The sequence below is a fragment of the Mauremys mutica genome, chromosome 7 (genome assembly GCF_020497125.1).
Source record: "Mauremys mutica isolate MM-2020 ecotype Southern chromosome 7, ASM2049712v1, whole genome shotgun sequence".
Classification (NCBI taxonomy): Eukaryota; Metazoa; Chordata; order Testudines; family Geoemydidae; genus Mauremys; species Mauremys mutica.
This window is the reverse complement of record NC_059078.1, coordinates 105,909,460-105,923,625: the sequence shown is the minus strand read 5'-3', so window position 1 is coordinate 105,923,625 and position 14,166 is coordinate 105,909,460. Positions and strand designations below refer to the sequence as shown.

General features: G+C 42.9%; 1 long non-coding RNA gene across 2 annotated transcripts; it reads left to right on the top strand.

The window, feature by feature from the left end:
* Window positions 1-3,678: 3,678 nt before the first annotated feature.
* Window positions 3,679-12,182, top strand: LOC123373856. 2 transcript variants are annotated; one of them, XR_006580897.1, is made up of 3 exons: window positions 3,679-3,887; window positions 4,428-4,787; window positions 12,039-12,182. It is a non-coding gene; the product is annotated as an uncharacterized LOC123373856 (long non-coding RNA). The 2 variants fall into 2 exon arrangements; XR_006580898.1 differs by having other exon boundaries at window positions 4,399-4,787.
* Window positions 12,183-14,166: the final 1,984 nt, after the last annotated feature.

The window sequence follows — 14,166 nt, the reverse complement described above, 5'->3', positions numbered from 1 at the left end:
GTTCCCTCTCTATGCTTTGCTGAATTAGGCTCTCTGGCCTCTCGCAGCACACACACACACACACACACACACAGAGGTAGGGCCACACCCTGCTGCAGACACAGGCTGAAGTCAGCTCTGTGTGAGGAGACTCCCCTAGCACTCACGTGCACACCCCTTTTGGGAAATAAACCCAAAATAATGCTGTCTTGCGCTGTATAGAAAAATCTGCACAGCGTGAGACCATAAAAATCCTCTCTCTTCCTCGATGTGAAGAGAGATGTGCATGACTTCTTGCCACCCCAGTTAGAAATTGTACAAACTGGATTATATTATAAACAAGAAATACATTTATTAACCACAAAAAGTGAATTTTAAGTGAATATAAGAGCTAACAGACAGAACAAAGCAGATTACTGAGCAAATAAAACAAGGTACGCAAGCTAAGCTAAATATACTTAAGAAACAGGTTACAAAATGTAATTTCTTACCCTAAATGTTGTTTTAGGCAGGTTGCAAGGTTTCTGTGGTTCAGTGTGTTCCAGTTATATTTCTTTTCAGACTGGACCCCTGTCTCACTCAGGACTCCCCCACGCCTTCCTTTCAGGTAGCTTTAGTGGTCTTTCTTCTTGAGCAGACAGGCCAGGGAGAGGAGTCCTGTTTGCCTTCCTTCCCACCCATAAATAGGATTTACTTGAGGTGGATTTACTTGCCCCCCCCTTCCCTTCCAGTGGAAAGTTACAAGAAGTCTCAGGTAATGTTTAATATCAGGTGACAAGACCACCTGACCTAGTAATGTCACAGTTATGTCTCCAGACACCTCCCAGGAGGGAGAGAGATAAGTATCTTCATGTTCTTGTTGTTGTTCCTGATGGCCCATCAAATCTGATGGCCTGTCGTCTGGTGAGTGTCTTCCCAATACACGCCCAGTTGTAATTGTTACATAGTCCATATTCCTAACTTTAGATACAGAAATGACACATGCATACAAATTGGATAATCACATTCAGTAAATAATAACCTTTCCCATCATCCCATAACTGAGATTATGTCATAGCCATATTATAAGCATATTTCCATAAAGAATATGGAGTGCAACATCACAGTTGTGAAAGCCAAGACTATAGCAGGGTTCAAAAAAGAACTAGATAAGTTCATGGAGGATAGGTCCATCAATGGCCATTAGCCAGGATGGGCAGGGATTGTGTCCATAGCCTCTGTTTGCCAGAAGCTGGGAATGGGTGACAGGGGATGGATCACTTGATGATTATCTCTTCTGTTTGTTCCCTCTGAAGCACCTGGCACTGGCCGCTGTCGGAAGACAGGATATTGGGCTATATGGACCTTTGCTCTGACCCAGTATGGCCATTCTTATTAATTAAATTATTCTTTCTCTTAAACAGTTAAATAAGTGACATTGTCGCTATTTTTTTTCAGAATCAAAATTTTGCTTTTAGTATGACATACCATAGTTTTTAATAGGATCAGGTATTTTTGATGTAAATTGTGGGGCGGGGAGAGTGTAAAATTGGATGGGGATGGGGATTAAAGTGGATAGATGTAGCTTACTGTAAAACCAACTCCAAGAGGTATATTTTTATATAGTCATGAATGGAACACTATTGGTATGCTGGACCTCAGAACTATTCTTCCGTTTTTAAACAGAATCACAGAACATTCTAGTTTTCTCATTATATTCAGCACATATTAACAAGAATCGGGATAAGGATTCATTTAAATTGTGCATGTGCAGCTATGCTTTTCCCTGGTGAGGTGAAATATAGATGTTAACCCATGCTTGATCTGAATCTGGTAGCAAAATGTGCCTTGACCTTAACTCCCTTACATGTGCCTGAGCATCCAAGTTGTCTGAAAGGGCAGAGCACTAGACAAAGTATGCAGATTTAGATCTGCATTGCAGAAACATAGTTTATATCAAGACAACTGTGCCTCAGTTGGACAGATTAGACAAAGGCCTGTAGGATTGTGTTGGAGGATGGTGCAAATATATCTCAATTATACTCTTCAGAGACTAGAAAGGCTGGGTTATTCTCTTTCCCTCCAGGTACTGTACAACAATACATGTCACTAAGAAGTGCTAAAAAAATAACAGTACAATGTAACCAATGATATAAAACGCAACGTTTCAGAAATGCAGACTAACGGAACAGTCATAGAAATGGAGGGGAAAGGGTGGGAAGGTTATGAAGAATATTTACAGTGAAGCACACCTTTGGGGAAAAAAATTGAGGGCCAGATCATCAGCTGACACAAACCAGGATTGCTCCTTTGAAGTCAAGGGAATTATGCTGATTTATGCCAGTTGAAAAACTGGCCCAGTATGTGTCATTTATTAATAGGGAGCGAGGGGCTGAAATTGCTGGAAAAGGGGAGTGAGTTTCATACTTCAGGGGCCACATGATACAATTGCCTGCCAATCAAAAAGAGGATAGTGGTGGCATTTTTAACAGGCAGGTAGCATCAGAAGACAAATACCTCTGGGAGGATACTCAAAAAAAAAAAAGACTAGACCTTAGCTAGGCTTAACACTAGTAAGGGTTTTATAGAACAACAGGACTAGGTGAAAGACAATCTATCATAATATAGCCATCAAAATGTAAAAGGAGGGGGAATGCAATATAATCAGAATAATGAGCAAACATGATACTGTTTTCTGCGCAAGCTGCAAGTAAAGAGGAAATCCTGATGTATGTCCTAGGAAGAAATTACAATAATGAAAGCTTGTAGTTTCAAAGCCTTGCATTGTCATTGTGAGGTCAGCACAGGATGTGACACAGAGGAGAGGCTCCTTAGCAAAGGGTCCCCTGTTCTTTGCAAACCTTACCTCAGATCTGAGAAACTCATGACACCAAACACATTTTACAGGGTATGTATCCATAAAGACTAACATGTAAGGTAGCCACAGAAAGCTCATAACCTGTCAAGATTCATAATCTTGTGAGATGTATGTGTGGGTAATATTTGAGGAATAATGTAATGGAAAGTATGTTTTATGGACTTGGAGTAAAAATTAGTCACCAGAGGATAATATGTCTCAGTGATGGCCCATTCAGGCAGGAGGAAGTTGTTACCCCACCTGCCCTGTTTAGCCAGAAATGCAATACAAGGCTCCACTGATAAGCAGTGGCGGATTAGCCACTGGGCCCATGCCCAGGGGCCCCCGGCCAATTGGGGGCCCCCTGGAAAAACCCCTCAAACCACTCCACCCATCCGGCGCTTCGACTGAGGAGTGGGATCGGGGCATGGGGGCTTGCCCAGCTCCACACACCCATCCGGCGCTTCTGTTAGGGAGCGGCATTGGGGTGCAGGGGCTTGCCCTGCTCTGCCTGCCCAGCACTCCTGTCAGGGAGCGGGTGAAGCCCCTGTGCTCCAATACTGCTCGATGGCAGGTGGGCCATGAGGGCAGGACAAGGCAAGCCTGCGCACCCTGACCCCGCTCCCTGGCAGGAGCGCAGGGAGGGTGTAGGGGGGACTGCAGGTGGGGAGGTGGGGAGGGGACCCCACTTGCTCTGGTCTCATAAACCCCTAATCCACCTTAGCTGTTAAGCTTTGCTCAATACCAAGACTTTCAATGGAAAACTGCAGTGAGGTGGAGTGCCCTCCCTCCAACCGGGAGAGTGAGGGAGCATTACACGCCCCTTGGGGGCGGAGCCTAGATCACCCTGCCCCCCTCGAAGTACTAGGGCGTGGACAGAAGTATAAGAGGCCGGTCCTGCAGCACAATTGGGGGAGAGCCTGCAATGGAGGAGGATGCTTAGCCTGTTCTCCAAAGGCCCCGAGCAGAGCCGGCACCTGGCTGTTCCCGATCCCCAGACGTGGACGATGACTGGCCCGGAGTACCTGCTTCAGTTTACCCCGAAGAGCCGGAAGAGGCCTGGAGGCTGCAGGTACCAAACCCCGGGGAGGCAGGAAGTAGCCTAGGGGCAGCCACGGAGCAGCCAGCTGCAGAGCCCAGCGTGGCCCAGTTGGCATGTTGCGGCTGGATCCCCACCGACACAGGGGTAGCTGATCCTGCCCCTGTCAGGGCCCTGGGCTGGGATATGGTAGAGTAGGGTGGGCCCACATCCCCCTGCCACCCCATCCTGGGTGGCTGACCCCCTACATGGTGCAAGGAGGCTCTAGCCCAGGACAGGCACTCTCTTACCACTCACATTTGGAGACTGTTTGCTGGCTGCCTGAGCTGCGTCCAGGCCAAAGTCAGCCCCAAAAGACTTTTTGCTTGCTGGCACCCTGAGCCTACACAAGCCCACGCCCAGCTCACCTGAAGACTGTTTTGTTTACTGGCTGCCTGAGCTCCGCCCAGGCCGAAGCCAGCCCTGAGAGACTCTAGTTAAGGGCTGACTACCTGAGCTACGCCAGTCCAGGCTAAAGCCTGGTATTGACTATTTACCGCAAAAGCCCTATTGGGGCTTTTTCCTGTCTTACAGACTCTGGTCCTGACCAACCAGGACTAGCCTGAGTGGCCTCCCTCCGACCGGGAGAGTGAGGGAGCATTACAAAAACCGTCAGAGAGGCAAATACAAACAATCAAAATCACTTGAAGGTAAAAACTGAACATTACAACAAAACAGGAGTTTGCCCTGTCTGTGAACAGAAACAAAAGACAATTTCAGTATAACACAGAGCAGGGAGAAGTCTTCTCTGGATCCATTCACCGAGAAAAACCCTTGTGGAGCAGGGGTGCTTTCATGATGGTTTGAGTCCTGGTTCTTTTGGATCCTGGCAACCTAGCCAGTTCGCAACAGATGAACCTTTGGGGGAAAATCTTACTTTATTTGACAGGAAAGGTAACTATCAATAAATGTAGATCCAAGTTCATTTCTTGTGGTTTTGTATTGTAATCATTTATTTCCATCACTTTCTCTCCCTTCTAGTTAAATCTTTAGTCTTTCTTAAATAAACCTACTTTTGTTTTATTAGAAGTGCTCACAAATGCTGTGTGGTGTATAGGAGTGGTAGTTTAAGGGAAAACTGGTAAACTGGGGCACACTGCACCTTAGGCTTCAGAGGATCTGGAATTGCTGTGAGTAGCCAGTGTCAGGGGCTGGATATCATAGGGCAATACTTCAGAAGGGATTGGGGACAGGGGTGCACCTACTGTTATCCTGTAAAGCAAAGACAGGACTGGCATAGCCTAGCTTGAGTGGCTGACAGGCCGGTGGTATTAGAGACTTACACCCAGACAGGCATAGGCAAGATTCCCTGACGCTGGAGGGAGGAGGTAACAAGGTGACTCTCATCCTGGATGCCTTGAGAACCGTCACACGGGATAAACAGGTAGTTTTGTAACATGCTTGAGCTATGGTTTTCTGTGGAAAAGGTATATTTAACAGCGATGCCAAGGTCCTTAATCTAGCAACACACTTCCAGAAAAGTTTTTTCAGTAGTGGGGGATATAAAGGAAGAGGCAGTCCCCTTTATGTCAGTAGCTTCCAACACCTAGCAAGTTTTCTGTCTTCCCAGAGTTGAGGTTGAGATGATCCAAGGCCTCTGATTGCCAATGACAATTAAGCATTCCTTCTCATAAGCAGGAGACATAGGCATACATGTGTGTAACATCAGAGTATTTATGAAACTCTGTCCTGTGTTTAGAAAACATCTTGCCAAAAGATCTTAATATTAAGGCCTGGCCTAGGATTTGGGAGATTAGGGTTCAATTCCTGGCTCTGCCACAGACTTCCTCTGTAGCCTTAGGCAAGCCATGTATTCTCTCTGTGCTTCTGGTCCCTGTATGTCAAATGGGGATTACAGTACTTCTTTTCTGCTTCCCTTTGTCTGTCTTGACTATTGAGATTATAAACTCTTGAGGGCAGACATTCTCTTACAATGTCTCTCTACAGTGTCTAGAACAATGGGCCCTTGATCTTGGCTTGGGCCTTGAGGTGCTATGGTAATACAAATAAATAATAATCTATTGGGAAAAAAAGGACAGAGGATAGATGGACGCTGGATGTCAGATTAGCAATGTTGTTTGTACTGTACAAATTGGAGGCATCTGTAACTGAGATCCTGTTCTCTGTAACCCTATCTTTCTGCAGAAATAATTTTTCAGAGGGAAAATGTCACTAAATCCTCAGTATTGATATGACAAATTCTGAAGGGTATATTTTTTAAACAGCACCTCTATCAGTCTCTCCCATGTCACCTAACTTTTATGCAATAACACCATTCCCTTAGCGATAGCATATAAAATATCTCTCACTTCCCAATATTATTCATAGAATTCCCATTATAGAACATTGAGAACCCAGATTAGTAGAGTACAAGAATATTTTATGGCCAGTTTGAAAATGTTGTTACCACTGCTATAAATTAAGAAGTTAAATTACTCCCACATTGAGTATTGATATACTACTGTGCATGGCAGAAAAATTCCTTTGAAATATACTGTACACTACATATGGAGAAGTTCCAAGCCTGTTGATCACTGCAAAGTGACTGCCAGCAAAGTGGAGTGTGTGTTGGGGGTGTGTGGGGAGAAACTGATTGCAAAGTCTAATCTTATAACAATGATCTAAAGAAGGGTAAAACTTAGAGTAATAAAATATCTCATGGTTGGTTGGTAATCAGTGCATCTAACAATGAACTTTCTTTCCTCCAGCATACACTCTCTATGAAGTGAAGTGGTATATAAGAATATATCATTGGTCACCAGGTGCAATTTTCTATAAATCTATGGTGCTTACATACATCTATATAGACATATATTAGGTGCAACTTTCAAGAGGACTTCACCAGACCACTAAAAATGCACATTTTTGAGTAAATGTTTTTGCATGAGCGATATTTCACATTCAAAAACTTAGACTGGCAAGAAAAAATAGTATTTATGTGGCAAAATAAGAACCCAGGGGCCAGATTTACTGGTACGCTCTGGCTGCTTTGTGCCACTCTGATGATGCAAAGCAACCATAAACGTGGTTTAACTAGCCAGTTAAGCCCTGTTTACGACTGCTTTGTGTTGCCAGTGACGCAAAGCCGCCAGAACATACCAGCAAATCTGGTTCCAGATGTCTACAAATACACATGCACAAATCAGTTTTTGCACTTACAAATCGCACACACATGAAAAATTAAAGACAAATAACGTGCACGGAAATTGCCACAATTTTAGGAGGTTCTTTTGAAAATGTTACCTATTATCTTGATATGTTGCCTTTTATATATAAAAAGTGGCACTTCATTAAAAATTGTTAGAGACATTTGTTTATTATACCAAATTGCAACCAAACTGCCTATTTTGAAAAATACAGTAAAAGGGGTCCTCTTACATATTTTACAAAGAAATCAAAACAAAATGAACTAAGCAACAAATATAAGCAGCTTACTTTTATTTTGCCAAAAAAAATTGGCAAATTAATTAGTTAACTTTGTAGAATAATCAACAGTATGTGTTGTAGTTAGATAAATATTCATTTATGAGCAGGTGAGAAATTTTGTTTTTAAGTTGGCAACAGAACCAAATATGTATAAATAACATGATCTATTTTTATGAACACTGCTTTTTTACAAGGATGTCTTTTGGACTTGCTGAATTATCCCACAATCACAAATAGAATCAACTCTCAACAAGATTAATTTATACATAATGGGCAAGCAAGAAGTTGTTTAAAGAACAATGACAACACAGCTGTATGTACACACATGGGGTGTGTGTGTCTGTGTGTGTGTCTGTGTGTGTGTCAAAGGCTATTCTTGGTGGATTTTCTTTCCTGATGAAAGAGAGGGAACAAACAGTAGAAGCTGAACCACACTTTTTTCCCTGCCTGCACTGAAAAATTCAAAGATAATCACAAACCTTCTGTAAACCCTGAAGCTTACATGTGCTTGTTGGACCCTTGACTTTTGGCCTTCAGTTGGTTCTTCTTGGATTAAGCTCACCCAGGGATATCCTGTTATGCCAGCAAGGCTTAGAATGGCAAATAATGCAACAAATGGAACTGATCTATAGTGCAAGACAGCAAGACAACAATGTTAATATTATACTGCCCAAAGTGGCTTATCTTAATGTATAATCATGTAGCAAATCATGTATTCATTTGTATTATTAAATAAAGACTAACATAGTTGTACACCCAACAGAGCATAAGGAATGCACAAAGGATCATGGGTTCCCAGCATTCTCTGCTCCCTTTTGGAAAGCCGCTGACTCATTCCCTAAGCAATCAGTGTTGTGTGCCATTACAAATGGGATGGTTAATAGGCCTGCATCCATTATCATTAGTGCATCTCAGCACGCAGGTACATGATGGGTCCTGCCAGCGCATTTGCTCCAGCTCACTGAGCCAGGGGCCATGCTCCATTGCAAATGAGGATGAGGAACACCTGCTCCAGGGTTTTTCAGCAGACCAGAGTCATCCTTCACATCTCATGCAACACTTGTTCTGTCAGAATGCAATGCTGGCACAGGCCAGAACAGTGGTTTGCCAGGCGTCCAACTAAAGATTATAGACTTCCCTGTGGTGGTCTGCTGAAGTTCAGCTTTGAATTTTTTCAAAGAAACCTTTTAAAAATTTATCATTTCCATATTAGGCATTCAGTCATTATGTTAAGGGTTTAAAAATAAAGATGAAAAAAATTGCTTCAGAAATTAACTTTTTTTTGGCAATTAGAATGGGAACATAAAATATTTATTAAATCTGATAATTTTATTCACAGTGCACAGTACTGACTGTTTTGATATGTTTTCTAAGGGGGTTTTTATTTTTGGAAAATAAGGCTGTGGTTTCATTTACAGTGTTGTGTGTTTTTATTTTTAATTGTACGTACAAGAGTGGCAAACAGACACTAGCCAAAAGGACCAGAGAGTCAGGACTGTGGCTTTCTTCAGCTTCATTCATTCATTTGGCATCCACTGCTAAACCCAGGCAGGCTTGTTTCAGCCAGCAGAAACCAAATTTAAGGAAAGACATACAGTCTTATCTTAAAAGGGCAGATCCTGTGGTTGGCTGGATGGCAGGTAGCACAGATCAGGGTGAGAGGATGGCAGGAGAGAGATCACTTGATCATTACCTGTTAGGTTCACTTCCTCTGGGACACCTGGCATTGGTCACTGTTGGTAGACTGGATACTGGGCTGGATAGACCTTTGGTCTGACCCAGTATGGCCATTCTTATGTTCTTATGTTCTAGAGGTGAGGAAAAGTTGGCAGGTTTGTCCGCTTGTACTTCTGGAATCACTATTATGGGTCCCCAGTGTCTCTGTAATGGGTTGGAGCAGCATTGAGGGCTGTTGTAACTTATGCTGATAATGCCTTGTAAGAGCTAAAATCACAGGCAGAGATTGGGATGGCCTAAGGGCCTCTCAGGCCATGCCCTTTTTCTCTGGCTATGTCTCTTTTTTTCTTTTTTTCTTTACTATGGTGGCAGCAGGGAGAAGGAATGATGTATGAGACCCCAGCAGCCTTACATCATCAAAAAATCCCTCTTGAACTGGGGAAGTCCTCTCAGATTGGGTTAAACTGGCTTTATGGCCAGATTGTGCCAGTGGCACAGTGCAAACTGAGCAACAATGCACTGAGGGATTTAGCTCATGTTGTCTAGTGAGAAGTGTAATCCTGTATGACTAAAGTCCCCCCCCCACCCCCAATGTCTTCATGCCTTTTAGGACTTGGTCTGGGATTCTCTTGGCTCTATTACCTCCTTGACTAGGAGGACAGAGTGATAATCCTTCCTCTTTCCCACAGGAAGTTCTTAAATTATGTTTTTTTTCTGTTTATATTCTTACCTCAATGAATCCTGCAGGGATCTTCCATTTCTAGCTGGCATGTCAAGCAGTTTCTCTGGGATGGAGTAGGCTTTCAAACCGATTTCCTTGAAAGGAAGTTAATTTCCTCCCCATTTGACTTAGTGTGGGGTATGTACAACCCAGCATGGCCTCTCCCTCAAAGTAGAGCCTGGGGCATTCTGAGTTAAAGCTTCTCCCCCTCCTTTGCAAGATAGAAAATTAGGCTATGGACTGCCCTCCTCGATGTTGCTCCTGGAAGGAATAAAACTGTCAGAGCAGCTGTTATCTCAGAATGTGGGCATTGACATGTTACATGACATTTAGTCATTTTATGGAGAAATGGTCTATGACATGTCAAGTAATTCTGTAGGAGATGAAAATAGGAGAACCTCAATGGCGCACATAACAGCTAAACACTCCTTCTCAGTCCTTTCTCCCAAGGAAACAGCTGTCAGCCTAACTAGAATGCTGGGTGATCTTCTCTGTCTATTTATTGGGACTGCACAGCCCAAAGGCCAATTTGAAAGGTCTTGTGCTTGTGTGTAAATAGTTATTAAAATTGAGACTGCATAACACTGGCTAGCTACAAAAGTTCTGTTGGATAGATTGGTAGCCTATTTAACAGGCTGTTGAGCAGCGAACATGGCCTCAAATCTTTATATTCAGTCGAGGTCGCTGCAATCTTTATATGTGGCTAGTCGAGGTCGCTGCAATGATGGCAAAAACTAACATGAAACTTTTGGTGATAGCCGGAGACACATAAAAATGACTGGATTTGCTGCACTGTGGTGGATGTGTTTCATTATGCTTTGAATTTTGCTTACCAGCAGGCAGATTTGGCCTTTTCTCAGAGAATACTCTAGTGAGGCTTTCATCTTTGCCAGTGGCATACCTGATGAGATTTGCTGTTTTTTCCAACCTTCAGGCTGCTACCTTCTCTAGGTAGGAATCCCAGAGAAACCTGTAGATTACCATATTGTGAAGCCAGCAGGATTATATTGGTCATAAGGCTGAAATATTTGGTTAATCAGCCACTAGAACATTGCAGGTGCTCTGTTTAACCCAAAAAGCATTGTGCATGATCCATGTTTTATTCTGCTGTTCTGGGTTGAGGGGAATTTACTTATCCCTTTTAGTAAGATCTAGGGCAGTGATGTAATGGGCTTCTCCAGCCAACCTGTCTAGATTAGCTCATCTACCTAGCATACAGATTTTTAAATGGTTTCTAAAATCAGTCCAAAATTTTATGAAGGATTTTGAAACAGAACTAATATTGAGGATTCTCCAGTCACTCTTGGATTTTTCAGTCCCTCTAAGTTCTAGCATCATTTGGAGTTTCTGCTATAAGGTCTCTCTCATTTGGTTGGAGTGTTTACCCTACTGGTTTGCCTAGTTCAGTTTTAACTTAGTGTAATAATTTCCCCCCCTGGATGTGATGAAAATACAAAGGTAAAATCAGTGACCAGTTAGACTGTCAGTGCGTTTTTGTTTTAACTAGGAGATGGCAGATTTGGGCCATAACTGGGATTTATCTGCGTAGAGTGCAATGGATAGCTGCTGCTGGCTTTGTCACAGCTTGAATACATTTATGAGACAAATTTGTGTTTCTTTCCTTTCCCCAAATTATTTAACTTCATAATTAACCACTCATATCCTCCAGATAGCTTGGACATTGCTATTTGCCAACAAGCTTCAAATGTAGTGCAAATGCAGCATCAGGAGTACCCACTCTCCATATAGGAAAATCAAGAGCCAGGTGCCTGTGCTCCAGGATTTCCTGGGCCTGCTTGGGACCCTGTATATTCTCCTGCACCAATACATCTAAACCTTTTAATTTCTTACAGAGCTTAAATACATACTAAACAACATTGTCCCCATTGGAAACTGAGTCTGCTCACATTTCCTTCACCAAATCAAGGATTTCTTGAGCTTTCCTCCCTTAACACAATTTAAATGGAGAGAATGCTGTGGAGGCTTGGAGACCTCCTGTAAAGTGAAGAAGCATGGATGGAAGTAGCTGGTCCCAGTCATGGTGAAGAAGGGTTATATCTTTATTGAGCATATTTTAAAGTGACACACTACATTTTTTCTGTCACACATTACAAGCTGTCTGGACATAATAGATGGAGGTTCTGAGAGTTTTAATTGTTAACTGTGCACAAATTTCTTTCATGAATCTAGACAGGAAACTAGCTCCTGATGCATGAGGGTCTCCTAGGGCACTTCTAACATAATGAAGTTGTTTCTGAGTCAAGGATTGCATAGTCCATAATGACCAAGCTATAATGTTGTCCAACAATATTTCTTTCTAGGAGTCCCACCATGTCTACTCCTGTTTGCTCAAAAGGATCATCTGAGTGGAAAGGGCACTAATGGGGCTTTGACACTACTTTGGAAGACACTAATGTGAGTCAGGAGGCACATAAGTTGGCTTCTTGTCTGTATATTCCCAGCCATAGAAGGTAGGTAAATAGACTTTATCCTATTCCCCACCCCTTCAAGTGTCTTGCCTATGGAATAGCATGAATCAAGTGTAACCCCTGGCATTGGTATGGCCATGGAATAAGGAGCTGCTATGTTTTCACCCTATTTGTCTATCTTGCTCCACTATATTCAGCTGGTCAATTTTCACTCCAGAGTGTGAATGATGATATGCTTGCTTTGGTTCCACTACATTGTGCAATTTGATTGTAACATGTAACCAATGCCAGCAAAGTGTGGGTTTTGTGTCCCTCAGTGGCCAGACTGTGTCTGAGGTTTATGAGTCTGCTACTGGCCCCCAATGAATGGAGCTTATCCTTCAGCTCAAACAGTAGAGGTTCATGCTTTGAGATCTAGAGGTCCTGGGTTCATTTCCCACTGACATTGTTACAGAAACATGATTTACAGAATCATCCTTCTGCTGGTCCATCAGGAACTTGGACAATGCAGTTAGCTTCTTGTGCTCCAGTTCCTCAGGTTGGTTTGTGGAATTATCTGGCGAAGATGGATTGCTTGTTTCAGATTTGGGTTCCACATTTAGTCACACCACGTGGATAAAATCCTCATGTGTTATTTCATATCCTCTCTTATCTCAGACTTCTATTTTAACTCTAGCCATCTTTCTAACTATCTGTCTTCCTAGATTTCTGCACCTGTAATTAAGGATTAAATAACTTTGGACCTTTTCCTTGGGAAAATATTGCCCAACAGTTCCTACTGTGGTTTGGCCACCTCAGGCTCAGAGGCTCTTTGGAACTTCCTCAACACCTGATGAAAGTGCCCCCAATCTCACCCAAGTATGTCAGGTTCAGCCATGTGCTCAGCTATGTTAACAGTGATGGGGCTAGTGCAGTCCTTTGAAGTCATGGTGGTAGGAGAGAGTTTAACATCCTTGTGTATACACTCTCCATATAGTGTATCCCATCTTCAGGATTTACTAGTTATTATTAGACTAAAGTTTGTCTGTAGCCAGAGTTGGCTAGAACTTGAATCTCAAACTTGGCCCAGAATGGTGATTTTAGCAAATCCTGTCTTTGTCACCAATTTTCCACCACCCAATGTGGCCATATTGAATTTCTCATGCATACAGACGTTAGTAGGAGGCTGTCAGCTGGAGAAAATTCCTAGGTTATCTCCCAGGGGATCTTTCATCTTTAAGTTGTCTGCTGTTGGTACTTCATTATTTATGGAGTGGAGTTTATGTGAGGGTCTAAGGACTCTCCTAGCTTTTAGTTTCTCTGATAATCTGTCTTCTGGCCATTTTTATCCCTGAGTTTTTGTCTTGTGTAGCTCCAGGAGAAGACGTCTTCTATATAATTATGCATCAATCCATCAGTCTTAACACCAGGTGAGCTAGTGGCAGCACCCCAGGTGTACAAGTATACAAGTGTAACCATCTGTTGCATTCACTGCTGCTCTTGGATAGCTATCTGTTGGATCAACTGCTGCTGCTGTTGCTGCTGGGCCTTATGCTCATTCAGCCACTGTAATAAAGGTTCTACATCTGTGCTTTTCTCTTTGTTCACAGAGGCATTCCAAAACTCCACTTCTGGCACCATGTGTTTGACTGTGGCCCAGGGAAAACAAAATTAAGGAAAAATAAATGGTATTAACTTGAAGTTGCTAGTGAGAAATAAAGTAATCTTGTGTAACTAGAACAGTCTTTTCCCTAGAATGTTCATGCCTCCTACCTGGGGCATGGTCTGGAAGTCTCCTGTTCCTGTTACCTGTTTGCACTAGGGGGTCAGAGGAAGAACAATTCCTCCTTCTATCAGAGAACCTCCAAACTTTTATCTCATTCCTTCCTTAATAAGTCCAGATGGAGATCCACCCTCTCCAGCTGGCAGGCTGAGTAGCTTCTTCAGAAGCCTCTGCCTGGTTCCCTTGGAAAGCAGTCAACACCTTCCCTACCTGACTCATTACATGGTGTATGCACACTCCATCACACTGCAACTCCAT